Source organism: Rhinolophus sinicus, linkage group LG03, assembly GCF_036562045.2.
Source record: "Rhinolophus sinicus isolate RSC01 linkage group LG03, ASM3656204v1, whole genome shotgun sequence".
NCBI classification, from domain to species: domain Eukaryota; kingdom Metazoa; phylum Chordata; class Mammalia; order Chiroptera; family Rhinolophidae; genus Rhinolophus; species Rhinolophus sinicus.
This window is the reverse complement of record NC_133753.1, coordinates 141,662,210-141,684,307: the sequence shown is the minus strand read 5'-3', so window position 1 is coordinate 141,684,307 and position 22,098 is coordinate 141,662,210. Positions and strand designations below refer to the sequence as shown.

Genomic DNA, 22,098 nt, shown 5'->3' with positions numbered 1-22,098 from the left:
GCACAAGTACCCATGTGCAGAAAGATTCTGAAAGAGAAAATTTTTGAAAGACAGAACAAAGAAAGAGGAGTCCTTTAACTGTAAAGCTGTAATTTATTAAGTGCCTTTAGAATTCATGTAAGGGGCCTCTCTTTTTTTTTTTGGTTCTCCTCTTGTAGGTCTCTAAGTCCACTGATGACAGGAAAATCTCCAGCGGTTCCAGAGACAAGCTGCTGGAAATCCTGCACATTTATTTTCTAGGAGGAAGTGAGCTGATTAGGAGAGTGATCCCTTCAGAGAGATCCTCCGTTTAAAAATTTTTAAAGGATTCCAAATTAAGCTGTATCCATTTCTGGGACCCTAAAGTGACTCACAAAAGCCAAGGGCCACTTGCTTAATGTTAGGTGACTTCAAAAGCCTTAGTAAGGAGAGAGCAAAGGTGGGAAAGGGGGTGGTGAATAAAGTGTGAGAACCTACCAAGTAACAGGACATCTCTTTAATTCCAAACATGTTCTAGTTCACTTTGTATCTTTCAATTAAATAAAGGAAAAGGTATCTTTTTTAAAAAGATACATTTTTCTCTATTAATATGCAGTACTTTATATCTGTGTATGGCTCCATCATTCATTAAGTCTAGGGTAGATCACCACCTAATTTACAAATTCAAAAGCATATTCAATCACATCAACTCAATTGCTCAAAGCCATGTATTTGCAAGTTAGAGTATACACTGAAAATGTTCTGTCTTTGAACTGGTGTACTGGGCAATGCTGCTTTTCTAGAAGAAGTTGTTCGTATCTTCGATTTAACACAATTTTGCTTATCAGTTGAAAATGTTTAACCTACATTGACTCATATAACATAAAGTATAAAATTAAGTCAGTGATCTAGAAAATTCAGGGTACAGTAGTTTAAATTATTTGGCTCTTCCTAGAGATTCTGATTTTTTTTTTAATAAGAAAAAATAGATAGTTACTCGATAGCCTTAGCTCTAAAATATATCTGACAGTTTATTTTTATTTTTTTGGTTTTCAGAAATCATATCCATATTTTCTACTCTCTGTAGTCTTTAGCAGAATGAATCAAAGCTACTCTGTACCCAAAGCTACCACCAGTGTTGTTGTTGTTTTTTTTTTTTTAAACATTGCAGGGCTTTACCTCAAGTGCTATGCAGTAAATTTACAGGGAAAGAAAAATTTTTATTAAATTATAACTGAGAGGAGCTGATTTTTTAGCATAGCAAACAAAAAATTCCTTCATGAAAGGCTATAAAACCCGTATTATTTACCAGAGAGACCTTTCCTGTCTCCCAGGTAAACACTTATAGTGTGTAGTCTTGTGTAAATACATATTTAGGAGTGGCTAAATATGGCGAGGTATTTTTAAAGGTGTATTTACAAAGCTGAATACATATATTGGCATTTTGGTGTGTGTGTGCGCTGTGTATGCCGCTATGCTGTCTATTCAGAAACCTAGCAGGACTCTGGTAGATACAACTTGGATATAGGGCCTGAGTTTGAAAACATTCATCTTTAATCAAAATTACTATGGACAGGTCCTTAAATCATTTCAAAAGGGTAAAAATTTTCAACTAATGGAATTCAAGTCTTCCTTGCCAGTTTGACTTGAGAAAAAAATTTCAGAAATGCAGGCATCATTCACACAGTAAATCTTTCTGAACATCTTTATGCATAAAATAACCATCATTTCACATTCAGCTCAGAATATTACCAACTACTCAAAGATACAATATGATGAATGGATCAACGAGGAAATTTTAGTTAAGGGGAAAAATGCCATTAAGATATTTTTAAAACACTTTGAAAACACATGAAAATGGAAATGATAAAATCTGTTTGTTGTTAATTCGATGGCAGGAAGCTTCCTATGATAATTCAGTGAAACTCCGACTAGAGGATTCACAGTGTCTGTGTTTCTTCTTCGCTTCTTGGGAAATGTGTTCTCTATGAGGAAAAGAATAAGACAGAAACAGAGAGGTTGTAGATGCACTGAAGAGCACTAACTCGGCATCTGCTGTCTGCTGGACCTTAGAATGCTTAAGGATCCCATTTGTTTAAAAGCCCTTTTTAAGATGGAGAAGTTGAGAGTCTAAATAACTCTAGGGCTTGGGCTATCTCTGGAGCCTTTAGCTAAGAAGTCTAAACAATACTTCTATTTCATTTTTAATGCTGTATGCAGCTATTTCTAAATGGTCTCAATAACCTACAATGGAATAATTGAAAAGCTTATTATGGTAAACCATATGGGGGACAAAGAGTATTTAGTGAAATTATTTCTCCAATCATATTTTCACTGGGCTGAGTTTTTAATTTTCCAAAAATATATATCACATGTACATATTTTTCCTAAGGTACAAAAACTACAAATTTTGATTAAACATTCTGGCTTTTAAAACTCTAAATATCATTTTAATTTAAAATACTATGCCAGTACTATAAGACCTCTGGATTTTAGAAGCTGGTAATACAAGTGCTGACACAGTTTTATCTTTAACTGTGAATAGATGCACTCTATGCATAGTACTTGTGCCAGTATTTTCGACTTGGAAAACAAGCTTTCCCGGTAAAAGACAATCCTTGTTTTAAATTTTTTTAAGGATATGAGCAGGCACAAACACCTTTGCATTACAATTTTTATTAGTTTTATCCCATCCTTAATTTTATTCTGTGGGTAAGTATCTCATTTCCATGTAAACTTCCATTAGGAACACAAATTGCTGACACCACATCTACTGACAGAAATGCCACAACATAAATTACGCCAAGAAAATGACGCTTTGGGTGGGGGGCAGAGCAGGGGGAACTAAGCTAGATAAAAAGCCACTGTGCCACTGCCCACCCTGCAACCCTGTCCCGCTGACCACTGATAAAATTTATCACAGGGCCACATACGGGAAGGCAGCTTAAAGAAGTTGTCTGTGGTAAAACATGTAACAGCAGAACAGCTAATGGAGCGTTATTACTTTATTGGAAAGCAGTATCTCTGGATGCTTCACTTTCTAGCTTTAGCAAATGTATGAATTGTTCTTCTATATGCGGAAGAGCTGATACAAAAAACAAAAAACAAAAGTCAGAACTCTGAATGGTGGCAGTAGGCATCCCCAGGGCTCACCAGTTCACCACTCCCTGCCCAGTACCTTACCCAGCAGAGAGGAGAACGAATTCCAACAAAGTTAAAAACCAACCTGAATCTCCATTCTTAAAAGAATGCTAATCTATAATATTAGTGTTAATAGTCTCTTTGTAAAGAAGCAGTCTTGTAAATTCCTGGCTAATTGTTGTTGTCCTAATTTGGTACTGGCATTAGTAGAAAGTAGAAACATCCAAATTCCACCAATAAAACAAATCTCATTTACCAAGAAATTGTACTATTTTGTATTGGGTGGGGTTTATTCTTTAGGAGTTGAAAAGAAAGAGGTTGGGTAACCTTGCACATGCACTGAACAGTCCCATTGGATGGTTAGAATGGTTACAAATAACACTGATTGGGTGGCGTTGCACCTTACGTGTTAGGGAAGACAGCACTTCGAAGAAAGGAAGGCGATCAGTTGTATCACGTGCTGCTGAGACAGTGAAAGTGAGGTCACCAGGATGGTGACATAGGTTGTTCCGACTTCACTCCTGCCTCCTAAGAGGAACAACTAACAACTCTTCATGAACAAGACGCTACTGAGAGTATTGTAGAACACGGCAGTGAGGCTGAAGCAGCCCCTGCCCACAGAGATCAAGACAGACTGCATTAGAAAGGCAGGAGGAGCTGTCGTACCTGGGCCACATAGCCCTTCCCCGGCCAGAACAGGGGGGCTGCCCTGAGTCTCCAGTTCCTCCAGTGGGAAAAGTGATTAGCATACCAATTTTGTCCTTATCATCTTTGTTATCCATAAGCCATGTCTTAGAACATATATAATAGGACATGTAAGGTGCAGCTGTATTTTGCCCCTCTGCATAACATGCATCTGAGCTCTGTCCATTCCTACATGTTCATTGAAGAAGTCAGGGATTTGGGAGACACTGCCCCCAGTTCATGTAAGAGAAACTGCATGGCTACCTAATAGGGTCTTTTTATGCTAAATCTGATAATAACTTCAAGAGACATTAGTAAGAGAACAACGTTTTTATCTCTTACTGTCAACCTCAGAAGCTGGGAACCTCATATCCACCTTCTTTCCTTTTGCCCAAGTTCATTGTAATGCCATATTTATATAACCCCTATGAAGCTGCATGTGTACCTAGCCTATACAGTTCCTTAGGTTGATATTTCATGTTTACTACCTGCAGTTTAAAGCAGCACTTTATTTTATTTTTCCTAAATACATGTCATACAAGCTGTACAGGAAATTATTGTATATCTAAATCACCAGGATTTGGTGAATAATAATAGCTACTCTTTATTAAGTGCCTAATATATGCTAAGCACTATTTAGGAGCTTTTTATATGTTAACTCATTTATCCTCAAAAAATTCTGTGAAAATAGTGATTATTTTCTTCATTTTATGAAAATGAAGTTTGAGATTTAGAGATGTTGATACAATTCATTTCAGGTCACACATAGATGGTGGACTTGTTCACTGGAATATAAAATTTGGGGTTTTATGTGTAGATGGATTTTTTTTCAAGATTGCATACTTATGAACAGCATAAAACCGGCCTTTTTACTTTGTCTTTCGTTGGCACAATGAAGAGCATACAGTACCATACATGAAAATGCATAGAAGTACGGGCTATACGAGGTCAGACAATTAAGTTTGCAAACTCATCCTAGAAAAAGTGCTACATACCTCATTGCTGAATATCACTGTGGTCACCTTCGAAGTACTCCCCTTGGGAAGCTATGCACCGATACAAGCACCTAGTCCACCTTTCAAAGCAATTTTGGAACTCTTTTTCTGGAATGGCCATCAGAGCTGTCATCATATTACCCTTGATGTCCTGAATGTCATCCAAAGGTCTTTTTTTCAACATTTCCTTTATCTTCGGGTAAATAAAGAAGTCATTGTGGGCCAGATCATATGTTGCCTTTTATTATTAACAAACAGACATTCAGCAAGTCCCTGAACCTCTTTGGGCCTCAATTGCCTCAAATATAAATATAAAAAATAATCCTTTAACAGTGTGAACACAGATGGATGAATCAGTTGGTCTCTATTGATTTCTTTTAGGTTTTAAGATGCTGCTGATAGATCAAATGACAAAGAAGAAAAAAGTCATAACTGTGTCAGGATGCAGAGCCATGCCACCAAAAATCTACCTGTCTCAGACATTGATCTTACTACTGTAGTCAACAATATAATGTTGTTGGTTAGAAAACAGTTGCTTTATGTAAATTGACAAAGCAACCTAGAAAGAAAGGAAATAGGTAATGAACCTGCAAACAATTCCAATTATCATGGCGACAGCATCAGCCTACTCCGAAGTCTTAGGCAGTGTGCTCACCAAGTCTTTGAGAGCCTCTATTTCGAAAATGGAGGAAGAAATTGATGATGGAACATTTGGCTTCTGTGAGCCAAAATGGATTAATTGTTTTTAATGAGTGAAGAATGTAGACTTCAGCATACCTGATGTCTAGTTGCATAGATCATTTCTAGAAAGAAAAAAAAAAGAGTATGCCAACTTTTATTGCAAAAACTAAAGCCAATTTAGGATTCTGAAGAAAGGTTCTGATAGATAAGATTGATGGCTATTACTGCGAAAGCAGAAAGGAGGTTCCTCCTTCACTAACAGAAGAGGCAGATGAGACTAGGAATCAAGAAAGCTAGATAGCAATCCCTCATTTACCAAAAACTAACTCATACACTTGTTTTTTTCCTTCTTTGTTCCCCATTTTCATGTTCATTTTGTTCTTTTACACTCCTGTAACTTGGCCCGAGACCCAGGACTTAGTCTTTTATCTGCCAAAAAACGAGAACGGGAGTGAAAACCTGTGTGTTCCGTGAGAATTCCTGATTCTAGAATGAAAATGGTGTAGGAGGTCATTTTTATCTAGTCCTTGGAATAAAGCAAGGATAGTACACGTAGATTCTCCATGTGTCCTAGGTAGTGAGAGTTCATATAAGGCAGATATTTACTGGGTTATTCATTATGCTTGAACCTAATGGAAATTGTCTGAATCAAAGGATTTATGTATAGATATCATTGGATTGCATAACCACAGTGACAGTTATGAGTATTTGACATTTAAGAGGAGACAGGTTAACACAAATAGGAAGTAGGGCAGAGGTGGATAAAAGCAATTAAAAATTACAAAGAATACTTAGTAGTAGAAAAATAAAAAGAAATAGATCACAGCCGTTTCCCAGTTATTATATTAACACTTTTCTAATACTTCATGGCTTTATTTCTTTCTTTAGAACAGAATCTTGTGAATATCCCAGTTACACCACATGCTGGAAATAGAAAGAAGGAAAGCCTCCCTCTCTCCCAACCTCCCTCCCACACTTTCAATATTCTGTGAATTTGACCCATTTATCACCTGGAAGTATGGTTTCTTATTGAGAAGCTTAAAGGATCTTATGTAAGCAAACTGCAGTCAGCACAGGGGAGCCCTCATGTTATCTGTCTCATTCTTCCTTTAATTTGGGAAAGGTAACCTTTGAAAATCAGGTGTCCAATGCTAAAATAAGGTCCGCAGCCTAGTACAGGGCCATAGCCCCTAATGTGTCTCTTGTCACTGGAGAAGGGTACCATAACCTCTCTCTTAGGTGACATAATAGATTTAATGTTTAGTGAATTGGTGAGGTTTGGAGGACTGCCCCTCAGAAATATCAGGCTTGTTTGAGGGACAATGTAACTTTATTTTGACATGGCCAATGTAACATATCAGAATATTGGAAACAAACATTTTCTTTCAAAATTTTGGCTCAACTAAGTATTATTATGCATTTTGTGGTTAAAAACAAGTCATTGTCTTTCCCAATTTCATGTGAGCTGTATTCAGCATCACTTACATTCCACAGGGAGGGGGGAGAAGAGAGTATCTTTGGCTATTCAATCTGAAAATAAAGTTTATGGGACTGTCATTGGGAAATTCAATTATGGAAAATAGGCAATTGTGGCCAAAGAAAAATCTTGAGGCAACTGCAAACATTATTGGTTTTCTTTTTTGGAAATGAAACTTTTTTACTTTTTTAAATGAAGAGACAGCAGACAACCAAATTGAGACTTGGAATTATAAAGGTAATTGAATAGATGGTGTCCTATATTTTCTAAACATTGTCAATCTATCATAATTTTAACAATTTTACTTAAGTATCTTTTTTCAGTGTTTTTTTTTTTACTACGGTGATCACTCTGTGTTTCTAAATCTGATTTAAAAGTAGATTTTTAGATTATAATTATGCTCTCACTCATACCATGGTAGAATTTACATATACTAGAGTAGTAAATCATGTCAATAACAAATACTTTAATTTGGTTTCTTATCCAACAATGGTTTAAAATAAAGTATTAGTAGATGATGAATGTGGCTACACAATATACCCCAAACATTTGGAAATAGAAAAAAAACTATGGAAGAATTACTTCTTCTTTTCCACACAAATCAGTGGTATTTCACCCATAGTAAGAAAACTCAACTTATTTGACAATTTATCATTTTGCTCATTTCTCAGGATGGAGCAGACTGACCAGTCAGCCTAATGTATCCTGGCTTCACAAAGATGTTTCTGAAAGGACTGTGTTCTAAATAGAGAATGCGTGCATATAATAGATACTTCATAAAAGACATGTTAAGAATTTAAAACTTAGTGTTCAAGATTCTAGTTACTTTGGTAGATCCATTGGGAGAATTTTGTAGGAATGATTCTTGTAGTGGCTCCAGGCAACATTACGTTTGAATATGAGGTTTAAAAAGCAACAACAATGCTTTGTTTTCAAAACTCAAGACAGTACATTTCTATGTTGTTACCACTGCCACTTGAACACACTGGATTTTTAAAAGGATTTCTCCAAAAGCCATGTTTTACCCCTTGAGAGTCAATCTGCAATTTGGGTGATATTTACCAGATAACTTGGACCTGATAAGCAGACAATCTTCCCACAGTGATATTGATGGAAAGAATAATCTGCACTCCCAATCTTTACTCCTTCACCTTCTACTCAAATCCTCAACTATTTCAATTTCTGGCTCTATCACTTACTAGTTGTGTGACCTTAGGAAAATTGTCACTTCTTTGTGTTTCCATTTTCTTATCTTGAAAAGAGCATAATAATAGTACCTACCCCATAACGTAATAATTGAATGAGTGTGTGTGTGTGTGTGTGTGTGTATGCACATATGAGGTGTGATCAAAAACTACGGTGAATGTTTAAATAAAAAAAAATTATTACAGTAAAAACACATTGCCACTAATCCCCTCAGAATACTCCCCTCACTTGGAACACACTTATCCCATCATTCTTGCTACTTTCTGAAGCAGTTCTGGAAGTCCTCTTTCATGAATTGTCTTTATTTCATCCTCTATCATGATAATACTCTGTGTCACACATCGCTTCTGCTATGGCAATTTCCATCAAATAAAAACATTACAGTATGTCCTCATCTACCTTATTCACCAGATCTGGCACGTGTGACTTCTGGCTCTTCCCCAAAGTCACAATGCCCATGAAAGGAAAATGTTTTGAATCGGTTCAGAATATCCAGGCAGCCATGACATCACAACTAAAGAGACTCATGAGAGGACTTCCAGAACTGCTTCAGAAAGTGGCAAAAATGATGGGATAACTGTGTTCAAAGTGGAGGGGAGTACTTTGAGGGGGATTAATGGCAATGTGTCTTTTACTGTAATCATTTTTAAAAAATTTAAACATTCACTGTATTTTGTAATCACACCCTGTACCTACATATATTTATATATACATATATGAACTTACATATATGTTAATAGTCTACTATGTCACCAAATGTCGTGTACAAGGAGAATTGACACATCTTAGTTTTTGTGTCGTTTGGCTTCTCAACCATATTGGACACTGTTGAACACTCCCTCTTTCTGAAACTCTTCCTACTCTTTCTATTTTCATCAAGTTTCCTCTGCCATCTCTTCCACAGTTCTTTCTGAATGCTTCTTTTCCTGTCATTCCTTAAATGTTAGGCTTTATCAGAGCTCAGCCTCTGGCAATTTACTCTTCTTGCTCTACCCATTCCCCTTGGCCAATCTCATGTGGTTTCAGAATTTGAATTATTGTAAAACCTATAAGTTGATGACTTCCAAATTTCTCTTCCTAGCCTAGACCTCACTATAGAGCATCAAATCTCTATATCCACCTGCTTTCTAGGTATCCCCATCTGATGGCCTAAATGAACCGCATATTCTACATGTTCAAAATTGGCTTTGTCAGGTTCCCTGTCCCATGTGCCCCTCTCCTATGAAACAGTACCAGCATCCTCCCTCTGATGCCCCCACACACAACATGAATCTCATATAGTCTTTATCTTACGTATTTCTTTAATTTTATTTTATCTTGCCTGATCTACTATAATAACCTCATGGTTGGCCTCCCCAACTCTAGTTCTGTCTTCAATTTTCTACGTAGAAGATAAAAGATGATTCTACAGTGCAAATCTGACTATGTTCCTCTCCAGTCTTAATGTGATAGATAATGCCCTACAAATTGGCCTTTGCTTACCTCTCCAATTCTCCGCCTCCATAGAATCCATGCTTTCCTACCTCTGGTGTTTTGCACATGCTGTTTCCTCTGCCTAAAACACTTCCCTAATTTCCGCACCCTTCTCAGTTGATAATTATACTTTAGGTCTTAGTTTAGATTTTACTTCCTCTAGGAAGCCCTCTAGGCCATTGATTCCTCCAAGTCATTTCTCCTGACATTTCTCATGACCCCTTTACTTTTTCCATCAATAACATGTATTACATTGCTTTGCAGTTGTCCATTTACCACTCTGTCCCTCTTAGGCTTAAATTCCAACAGGGCAAGGATCATGTCTATATTTTTCAAGGTTATAGCCTCAGCATCTAGCTTAATGTGAACCATTTAGAATGTATAACACACACACACACACACACACACACACACACACACACACACGCATGCACGCACACGCACACCAAGTCTGACAAGTAAGATCGCAAACCCATTCTAGAAAAAGTGCTGCACACCCCATTGCTGAATATCACTATGTTCACCTTTGAAGTTCTCCCCTGGGAAGCTATGCACCAATGCCAGTGCCTAGTCCACCCTTCAAAGCAATTTTGGAACTCTTTTTCTGTAAAGGCTATTAGAGCTGTCATTGTATTACCCTTAATGACCGGAATGTCATCAAAATGTCTTCCTTTCAATATTTCTTTTATCTTCAGGTAAAGAAAGAAGTCATTGGAGGCCAGATCAGGGAGTAGGGAGGGTGTTCCAATACAGTTATTTGTTTACTGGCTAAAACTCCCTCACAGACAGTGCCATGTGAGTTGGTGCTTTGTCGTGATGCAAGAGCCATGAATTGTTGGCGAAAAGTTCAGGTTGTTTTAGTCTTTTTCACACAGCCTTTTCAGCACTTCCAAATAGTAAACTTGGTTAACAATTTGTCTAGTTGGTACAGATTCACAATGAATAACCCCTCTGATATCAAAATGGGTTAGCAACATTGTTGCCACAAAGTTCACGAACTTAATTGTCTGACCTCGTGTGTGTGTGTGTGTGTGTGTGTGTGTGTGTGTGTATGAGGCTATGACTTTCAAGCAAGAATAACAGAAATGGGTCACAGTTCATAATTGCTTTTTTTTAAAAAAAAGGGAAATAGAATTTCATTTAAGTATCAAAACAAATGTACTGAGAGTACACTACCAGGAGTAACATTTTAGGGCAGAATTATGTGGCCTTGGGGTGATGTCCCATTTAATGGTGTCACATCATAATTTAATTTTAGTGTCATTCTCAGCACAAATATGTAGACACTGGAAAAAACAACCCAAGTTTTGTCTGACTACAGTCATACATGTTGTATTTTAGTCAGTCAATGTATTTTAGTAAATATAGATATAAAGCCTTCTATCATTATAGTTGAAAGGGAGAGTTTTTCTCAGTTCTCTGTGGCTTTTTTCATATTAATTTCTTTTTTGAATTGTAGGGCCTTATTTTTTTAGCCTATGTTTTAAAATACCTGTTCTTTTTTTTTTCTTCTTCTACTGTTTCATAAGTTGAAAAACTCCCAATTCCATTATTTTTCATTTTCATTGGAGCAAGCGTTCTCAGATGACATAGCGTTGAACTAATGGTACTATCATTCTCTTTGGTTCATTTACCATTTTATGTAGTTGGTTTTATTCTCAGCACCCCATTTCTAAGCTCTAACTAACATAGCACATCTTTACTCCATCATTTTAAAAGCTACTTAATCAGAGACCCCTCTATGTAGCTACTTGTTTTATCTTCTCCTTTTAGCAAACTGAGTTATTAAAGGAGACAAAGTATGTTTAACATGTTAAATATTTTGAAGAGAACTACTTAGAAAGAGTTGAAAAATTTTCTTCTCAATTATAGATTGTTTTATCCTCAAAGGTTTTAATTTACTTAAGTACTTTTTTTTTTTGGTCAATTATTTTGTGCAAAAATTTTAATGGTAAATAAAGGATTTGGTCATTTCTGCTGAACATATGCAATAATTTAAAAAAATTTTGAAGCTGTGGACATGAAGCATATGAGTGTGTGTACACACACACACACACACACACACACACACACGGATGTTGGCAATTAAGTTCGCAAACTTGTTGCAACGATGTTGCTAACCATTTTTGATATCAGGGGGATTATCCATTATGAATTTGTACCAACTGGAGAGACAGTTAACCAAGTTTGTTATTTGGAAGTGCTGAACAGGCTGCGTGAAAAAGTTAGACGACCTGAACTTTTTCCCAACAAATCCTGGCTCTTGCGTCACGACAAAGCACCAGGTCACATGGCACTGTCTATGAGGAAGTTTTTCATCAGTAAATAAATAACTGTATTGGAACACCCTCCGTACTCCCTAATCTGGCCCCCAGTGGCTTCTTTGTTTACCCGAAGATAAAGGAAATGTTGAAAGGAAGACATTTTGATGACATTCAGGACATCAAGGGTAAAGGACAACAGCTCTGATGGCCATTCCAGAAAGAGTTCCAAAATTGCTCTGAAAGGTGGGCTAGGCACTGGCATTGGTGCATAGTTTCCCAAGGGGAGTGCTTCAAAGGTGACCGTAGTGATATTCAGCAATGAGGTATGTAGCACTTTTTCTAGGACGAGTTCGCAAACTTAGTTGTCAGACTGCACACGTGTGTGTGTGTGTGTGTGTGTGTGTGTGTGTGTAATACCTGATTGCTTGGTTTTACATATAATTTTGTAATATACTTTATAATATGTACTTTATGAAATTTATGTATAATTTATATATAATGTATATATACATACATACATATGCAATACACATACATAGAAATATACTCTGTATTTACTATTTTTGTCTATACTATATTCATGGTATATATAGGAGAATGAATAGATAATATAATGAATGTACTGTATACATTATAAAGTATAAATACTATGTTTATGTGTATATATGTGTAGTCCCAAATCATTTATGAATTCTTGTTGATGAATCAATATTCTGAATTAAACAGTATAGTTAGTTCCTTTAGGAAAATTGGCAATGAAAACAGTCTGAAAAGAATATTAATTATAATTTAAATTATGCTTTATAGAAAATCAAAATACTGTGCTCAGTTTAGTAAGAAACAGAATTTTCAGTTTCATACATATTAAAATTTCCGTTAGAGAAGGGAAAGCATGCGCAATGGAAAGACGTTGAATTCTAAGTCTCCATCCCTGTCCTCTATCATGCTGCTCAAATATGCTTCTTAAGTCACATGATATTACTTGACATCTCTTGGACATATCACACACTTTTGTAGCTCAATAGCTTTGTTAATGAGGGTTTTGTTACCTGGTGAGATCCTACTGATACTCCAAGATTTGCCTTGAATTTTCTTTGCTCTGTGAAGTGGTATCCTTTGGCTCCACAATACTTTGCACTTATTTACTCATCACATTGTATCACTTTCCTAGTTTATTTTTCTATTTTCCCCATTAGGGCCAATGTACTGTTAGGCATTATAGGCAGAGAATCTGGGCAAAAATGTCTGAGACTCTGGAGAATATGTATATTGGCTATAAATTATAAAAAACAACTACATCATGATTAATGATATTAAAATGAATATAAAAATAATCTCAAGCAAATGTAACTCAACTCATATGTAGTTATGTTAATTATATTTAATGTGAGGTGTGAGTGCATTTCAGTGTTTTATATGATGTCAAGTAGATAGAGAAAACTGAGTGACTAGAGCCTGAGAAGAACTTAAGTTGGCTCTGTCGGCCCCATTACCTTTTGAGAGCAAAAATTGTGTTTTATTCACTTTTATAATTCCAATGGCCAGTGGCAGCAACTGGTATATGGCACACATCTAAATATTGGTGATAAAATTACTGGGAGTTATAAATAATCTGTAAGTATCATCTGCGTAATAGAAGTCTATATTAAATGAATAAAGCATAAGAGGGAGTATATCATAATGGTTAAGAGTTTGGCATTGAAGTTCCCCCAAACCTGGGTTTGAGATGCAGTTCTGTCACTTATTAGAGGGGTGACTTAGGGTGAGTCATGTATTGCTCTAAACATAAATTATCTCCTACATCCAAGGGTAACTCTCTCAGGGTTTTCATAAGGATTAAATGAGATAATACATATTGAACCCTTAACATAGTGCATGGGTTATTGTTATTATTACTATAAACTAGGCAAAGGTAGCTTTAACATAATGGCTACACCTATAATATTTAAATGTTTCAATAGCTTTCAGTCTTGTTAGCCAAATTTAAGGAGAGTAGAGATAAAAGAGGTTACAGTGTACAACTTTCTCTAAATTCTCAATTCTTACCAGCAACAGATTGTAAAAAAAAAAATGCTGGAATAAGTCAAATTTTGAGGCTCTATGTAAATTTTTAAAAAGTGATAGTGATAAAAGCTTTCTTATTTTCAAGATAACATGCATGAAAACAATTTGTGATTCAGGATAGCAATACGGGTATGTCTTTAAGCCAACTAACTCTTTGTGACACATTGTCCTTGCTTTCTAAAGTAGGCCTCATCTCACTTTTAATGTGTGAAAGGAGAGATTATTCAACACAGTGGTAGACACATTTTTGTTCTCAAGAACACTGCGATATCATTAATCTTCTGGCACGCCTGCAAAGGCGGGTTATGTGAATGCTAGTCTTTTGCAAGGCTATAAATAAAGTTTAAAGAGAGAAAGAGACAGAAAGAAAAGATGTTTTCCTGAAGCTTCTTTTGCCAGAGTACGGACCACATTAAGGGTGCAATAACTTACCAGTAATAACACTTTTAAAATCCTCTTTATGGGTTTTTAACATCTGTCTAGAAAAAAACAGCCTAAAAATAGAATTTGATCTTGTAACACAGCTTTCTCAAATTGGGTTATCCTAAACAGTCTCCTCATTGAATAGTCACATATGACTATTTTAGAGCTGTATATGTGGGTATAGCAATGCTTTGTTACGTATATCACATGCTTCTGCTTAGCACTCCTGTAAGATGTTGCTATACACATTCATGTATTAGGGTGTGTGTGTGTGTGTGTGTGTGTGTGTGTGTTTGTGTGTATGAGAGAGAGAGAGAGAGAGAGAGAGAGAGAGAGAGAGAGAGAGAGAGAGAGAGAGAGAGGAAGTGGTTCCTCATGGATGGAAAAGCTTCAGTAAAAATAATTTTTTCCTTTTTAGGTTTTGAAATATAATTGAAAACAAAGACACAAAGTTTGTCCCTTTTTCACATTAGAAATTTCATTGTACTCATTAGTCTAATAGACCCAAATTTCATAATTACCCATGTTTAAAAGTTGAGTAACATTTGTTTTCATTTGAAAATACTCTCAAGAATAATGCTTGTATGCTGAATGCTGTTAAAGCATGCTCATGGATTAGTCTTACACATTATATGCACTTAATTTTTCTATCAAATTGGAATAGCTGGTAGCATTTTTGGGTCTAGCAAAGGCCTCTTTTCTGATAGTTCTTCAGCTGGCAAAACTCCTGCTGACTTCATGAGAACATCAGGCACAAAGCAATTAACTGTATCACAGGTTGTTGTTTAGAGCTGTTTTTATTCTAACCTATTGGGTTAAAAAATTAATAGAAAAACCCAACTTGCTTATACACTGTGTCTTGCCATACACCCTTGGAAGGTTTTTTTCATAATGTTTTGGAATTTAGGACTTCCAAAAGTTTGTATGTGACAAACCTAAAGACACTGTAATTAGAACCTCTTTACTAGTCAGTTTTCAAGAGACAGGTGTTACTAATTAAGCATCAGTATCTCTGGCAGTTTTTCAGGTTGAATAAACCTTTCGTTTTGGGACAGTCAGCTGACACTGTACACTCATAACTGGGCTTCTTCATGGCTCTTTGCGGTGTCCCCTGAATTTTAGAGGTCTCATCTGGGAACTTGTGATGAGAGTCATTTCTCTATCCGTCTTTGCATGTGGCTCCTCTCTCACACAGCTCACATCTGGGGAGCTCATTACATTCTGTAACAGATTAGTATGGAAGAGGCAGTTTGAATTCCTCATGCAAGAAGCATACAAGTGGAGTTTCCATGCCATTTGCTCAAAGAGTTAGAAAACAGACCTGGATCTTCCCCTCAAGACAAAGTAGAATCCTCAGGAGTTATCATGGCCTTTGGAAACCACGTTTTGACCATCATGAGGATGATGACGTTAGTTAACTGTTAAATAGGGTTTTAAAATTCATTACAAATATGGATTTAGGGGATGGTAGTTAAATATTTTAATAGAGTTTCAAAACTTGTTGCAAATATAGATTTAGGGGGCACATTGTATCTCTAAATTGCAGAAGAAAATGGAAAGGGAAAAAGGGAATAGTAATTAACATTTGTGAAGTTCTTATTACATATGGTTAAATATACAATTGCCTCATTTATTACTTAAAATATTTTCATGAAGTATATATTACTTTCCCTCTAGGACAGTAAAGGAAGCACACTATTAAGATAGGTTGGGAACTTGTTAATGACCTCATAATTCCTGAGCAGTAGGATAGGATTTGAATGCAGGATGGCCAGATTCTAAAGATCACATTCTTTACTCAACTAGGGTCAACAGGACTGACCCAGGATCAAATGATGAATGAAGTAAAATTTCATTCGTGGGGTTCCTCCCTTCCCCTTCCATAAACTTCCTCTCCTTTTTGATGGCCCCTATTCCTATCTTCTGTCCCATTTTCACAGATCTTGTTTTGCCAATATCTTTGCTCACTCCCAACATACATGTTAACTGAAAATGATACTAGTTAATTATACTTGTCTGATAGGTGTTTCTATTTTTTGGTAAAAACAAAATACACTAAAATGCCTTTAAGATAAAAAAAAAATTATGTGCTTAAGACATTATGATAGCTGCAGAATGTTGGGAGATATACATACAGGCTAATGAGCTGTATCTTCTCAGAAAAGGGCTTGGAGCCTTGGGAAACTCAGTGTTTCCCCCCTACATGGTTTTATACACATGAAATCAGTCAAAGATGCATCCTAAGAGCAGTTTTGAAGGCAAACAAAGTTAAAAACTATAGCTTAAGGGGGGAAATGTGGTCAGAGCAGGGCAGAATAACTCTTTTGCTTGGTGACGTCAGGGTGTTCTATGAGGTTCTGAACGGATTACATAAACCTTAGATTCTCTTCCCCCGTTTATACTTCATTCCATTCCACTTAATTGGAGTAGCAAGACAAGACCTTAGAACACACATCCAGGATTCCATGTTTCCTTACTGCCCTTGAATAGAGCTGCTTCCTGCTCAAAAGGTTGGAATCTGCTGCCCACAGTAGGGTAGTTACAGGTTAGCTAGACAGGACCTCTGCCCTGCTGGTAATAATACAGAGCTCTTTTTCTCCTTCTTCTTCTTCCTCCTCCTCCTCCTCCTTCTTCTTTTTTTAAAGCTAGTATTTGCTCACACAAAATATTAGGGAATCTTAATGTAAACTTGCCGAGTTTTGAATATGGAGAGTAAAAAATGTCAAGAAATAAATAATTTTTGAAAAAATTCATAAAACAGCAGAAAAAATTATTGTCCATGATCTCACTACTCTAACATACCAATTGATATATGTTGTAAACTTTCAACTACATTTTATCTGTGAACATTTATTAACATAATTGTAGTCATAATTCATATTTTAAAATTTTCCTTGCTTTCTCCTAATATTATGCTATAGTCATTTTCTATGTCACTAAGCATTCTTCATTAGTTAGGCTGATTTCTTTCTTTCTTGATTTTGTTCTTTCTTTCTTTCTTTCTTTTTTTTGGAAAGAGAGGATAGGGCTCTCTTCATTTTTTTGAACAGCATAGATGATGTTCTATTGTATGTCTAAATACATGACTTATCTCCAGTAGTCATTGCATAAATGCCAATGTAGTCCAGCCACAGATTTTGAATATTACTTAGTTATATAGATTCTACAGTTTATCTCTCAGGGGATTAACAGCATCACATTTTTAAATGAATTACAATCCTACCATTTAATTATACTTAAAAATTGGTTTATCAACACTAGTGTTTAGAAAGAAGAGAACAAGTACAATTCACATAAAACGTCCAAATAAATAGTCATTAAGTTTAGATACTTTTTTGAAGGTTGCTTAGATTCATATTCTACATATTTTCTGAGAATTTCTTTTACACTGAAGAATGTCTTTAGGCTATTTGCAGCTGTTGTGGCTTGGCCTTACCCCATGAGAGGTGATTTGTGGGAAGAGAAGGAGACAAATTGTGACACTGTCCCTTATCAAAGGACCACACAGTTGTTCGCCACTTTGACTCCATGATGGATAGTTATCTTGAGGTTTTACGGATGTAAGACTAAACGTTTAGAGGAAAACAGTGCAGATGCCCAGTAGCTCCTTGCTATTGACACTTACCTGATAACACGGGATTAATCAATCTTATCTATTGTTTTTAGCTTCAGTTTTGTTTTCTGTTCAAGCTTCATTTTTCCCACCTCAGCAGATTGGCATGCCAAAAAAGATTCTGAGGGAGAAAAGAAAAAGTAACTCTTTTCACCTTACTGATTTCACCAAATAAGCTTCTGTTGTTTTGAATGCATATACTGGAGAAAGACACACACATATCCATTTTCTGTGCATAACATGTGCATATATACATTTTTAAAATCTTAATCTAATGAATGGTTGGAAAATAAATAGATTTTTGTGATCAAATGTTGAATAATAATCTTTATCTTGATGAAAGACTTTGTCTTCAAAGAATTTTGTTTTGTTTTTTTAAGAAGCAGTTCATTAGTGATTATTGATCATTCCACTTTCCATGTTTCCTCAGTATTTGCCTTAATTTAGTGATAGGCAACTATTAGATATTACATTGAAATAATTATTTATTTTAAATATCTAATTGAATTGCACATATGGTATAATGTATGGTGAATAAATATGGTGAATTTTTGTCTGGTTCCAAGAGATTGATGAATTGTTATAAGACCTGTTGGGTTTTCCATGCCTGAATTCATCAAGCAAAGATAAACAGAGGAGAAAAGCTCCTGTGTTTTTCCTGAAATTTTATTACCGCATGGCAGAAAGGATCAGAATGCCTATAAAGATTTTTTTTCAATATTGGAAAACTTTTTTGTCAGCTTTATTGAAATGTAACTTACATACAAGAAAATTTCACCAATTTTAAGATTTGATGAGTTTTGACAAATATATACTGTTATGTTACCACTACTGCAATCATGATAGAAAACATTTCTGTTACCACTCAAAAGTTCCGTTGTGGTCCTTTGTAGTCACTACCATCCCCACCTCCTCTAATCCCTGATACTCAGTGAAATATACAGATCACTTCATACATTTAAACATCCTCTGTGTGCAGACATCACACTAATCTTCTCTATATTGTTCCTATTACAGTATGTGCACTCCTAAAGTAAGCCCTCCGAGTTTTCAGAAGTAAGATATAACTACATTGATATTAGCTTGTAAACTTTTTACAGCATTCATTTATTAAATTTCATAAGCTATTATTTCAATAGTAGATTAGACATATAATGTCAACCCCTTGGAGAAGAAAAATCAGCAATTCCCTAGTTTTGTGCCATGCACAGCATAGCACCGTATTGAGGTCCTGTCCTAGTCTCATGTGCAACTCATACCTCTTTTTGAAGCACTGAGATGTTAATTGATAATTATCTTTTTTTAGTCATCTTGCATTCTGTTACCTTAAGAATACTTTTGTTGCTGAGCTTTTGAAACAAAAAGTTGATTGAGCCTATGCCTCAGCTAACCACTTTGTTATCTTAAAACAATAATGTTCTAAGGCTCAAAGAATTGTTGAAATACATTTTTTAAGTGTGGAAGAGAAAAGGAAGGCAATTTAATTTACTCTTCTGGTTTGGCAAAGAACTACAAAAGAGGAAACGATAAGTGCATGAAAATTGCTGTATATACTCATGGCTGACAATTTTTTCCATTATATGTGCAGACATATTAAGTGTAAGAACACTGTTCATTGTGTATAAATACAAAGCATTCTTATTATTGGGCACCATCAGTACACATACACTGTGTGAATAATTTTAGCCGCAATGGAGATACCATTTCAGTTATTAGATTGAAATTTTCTTGTTTGTTTTTTTAAACTAAAAATGGGTGCACATAAATGATGCTACAATACATGGATGTGCCCAAACATGTTGGAAATGAATGAGAATGTGCTATAAATATTATGTGGTATTCATATCTTAAAGTCTGATGATATTGTTTGGCTATTCACAGCCATTTGCATTTGGTTGTTTTAAAACAGGTTTTCTACTAAGATAATATGAAAATATTAGTATATAAATAATAAAATATTAATAAAACATGGACTTTTACAGTACAGACTCCACAACTAACCTAAAAATGCATCACTTGTAAGACTCAAGTTATTTAGTTAACGGTGTGGAGGAGCTATAGAGTGGAAGCAATGATTTTTGAAGAAAATATGTTTTTTAACGTCTATACTTTTTAAATTTTACATCTGATTCTTTATCTCTATTCATAAACTACATTTTCCAAAGAACCCCTAGAAATCTACCTTCTTGGCAAGCAGAAACAGAAGATGTTACTTAAACAAGAGTGAAACCCTATGTAACGTTTTCTGAAGTTATTAGGAAAAGGGGTGCAATTTAACTTGTATTTGTCTATGTTTACATATTGTAAAAAGCTTGCTCCCTGGACCTCAGATCTCCAAACTCAATGTTTCTAGTGATTTGAGACTAATGAGAAGCTCAGAGTGTTTGAGAACCCCAGAGAAAGCTACTTCTATTATTTTCCCATTAAAATGCAAGAGCCCCAAGGTATATGGTTTTATGCAGATAAATGTTGGGTAAATACCTGATCTTTGGGCATATTTGAACCGACATTATGAATCATGCCCAGTTCTGTCATCCCTGGCTAGGAATGAAAGTGTTTAGCTTTTCATCTGTATAACTGCCTTTTCCAGAGTCTCTTTGTCTTTGCTATAAGCACATTTAAGCTCAGTCATACACATTGTAATCAAGCTCAGTGTTGTCAAGAGTGACAATAATTGAAAGGTGAACGTAACTGCTAATATTTCATGCAACACTTGCCCTTTGTAATAGCAGTCGGCCACCCAGATCAGCAGGATGGGTGTGAGCTACATCTGTTCTGTGACAGTGTCTTTCCTAAACCAAAGGGTGTGCCTGTGGTTTAGTGCTGCCACATGGCTGCCATTGTTATTTCATAACCTAAAGCCCTTTCTTATTTCCCTCTTTGCTCCAGAAACCTTCGTTCCTGTATGTTTTCTTCCCTTTTATCCTGATTCTCTAACAGCTGAACTACATAAATGCCAAGAAGCGACATGAATTCCTAAACAGAAGCTGCCATAAAACAACGCAGCTCCAACCAAGAAACATACATGTAGAGGCACATGACTGACAGGACTCAAAAGGCAGGTTTTAGTAAATGACAAGTGTGAAGTTCTTATTGTTGCTCTAGCCGATAGAAGCTCATATTTACACAAAAAAAATTATTCACATTTCAGAACAATTTAGTATAACTGGCAGCTTGGGAAAGAAAAGACTTAAAATCTCTTCAAGATGAAGAAGACAGGAGGAATACAGACTCCAAAGCGTTCTCTCACTTTGGAATATGTTGGCATCTTTTGATTTGGTTTAAAACTGGGATTTTGGAGAAGCAGCAGGAAAAGTTGAAATTACAAATTATTTTTGTTAAGAACAAGGGAGAATAAAAGAGTGAAAAGAAAGAGCTGTTCATCTTTTATTGATTCCAAGCATAATTCCATTCAGTGTTAATTAAATAAAAGTCTAAAGAAGCATGTTATCCTTTTGTATATACTCATTGTCATTACTACAGAAAGATCTGTGGTTATCTAGAAATACAGGAAGGAAATATTATGTGATGTCAATCCATTTATGTGTTCCGTGTTATAATTGCTAATAAAATGTCATGAAATATATAATTTGAACATTGCTTTTCATCAGTTAAAATAAGCTTATAAGGTGTTGTCTTAAGAAAGGATACAAAATTATTCTATATATATCCTATAATAAATTCTGGCTTCTGTATTTTTTACTACTGAGGGTCAATAAACCAGTCAAATAACAAAAAACTTAATAAAATAGAAGAAATCTCAGAAATTATCAAATCTGAATATTTTATTTTATAGTTGAGAAAAGAGGCTGAAAGAGAATAAATACATATTCCTTTAGTGTGACAATCTGGTTAGTTGTTCATCAAATTCCTTTCTTCTTTCTCCCTTGTAGTTAGGTATGGCCTTGTGACTAAGTTCTACTTAATGAAACATGGGCAGATGTGATGTGCTTTACTCTCAGACTCGGCCCGTCAGAAATTCCCAGCTTGATTCTCCAGGCTTTTTACCTCTCTGCTGACCCAGAGTGAAAGACTCAGAGGTCCTATGACTCATGTAGCTTCAAGAGAAGGAAGCATGGATCTTGGAATCATTGTGGGGAAGGCATCTACACTCCAGGT

At 35.6% G+C, this 22,098-nt stretch overlaps 1 long non-coding RNA gene and 1 other non-coding gene across 4 annotated transcripts in view; one reads left to right on the top strand and one right to left on the bottom strand.

The window, feature by feature from the left end:
* Positions 1-22,098, top strand: part of LOC109448662 (uncharacterized) — a 439,520-nt gene that overhangs the window by 164,201 nt on the left and 253,221 nt on the right. The window lies entirely within an intron of this gene.
* On the bottom strand, positions 18,914-19,016 carry LOC141570854 (U6 spliceosomal RNA). The gene has a single exon (XR_012495300.1). It is a non-coding gene; the product is annotated as a U6 spliceosomal RNA (small nuclear RNA).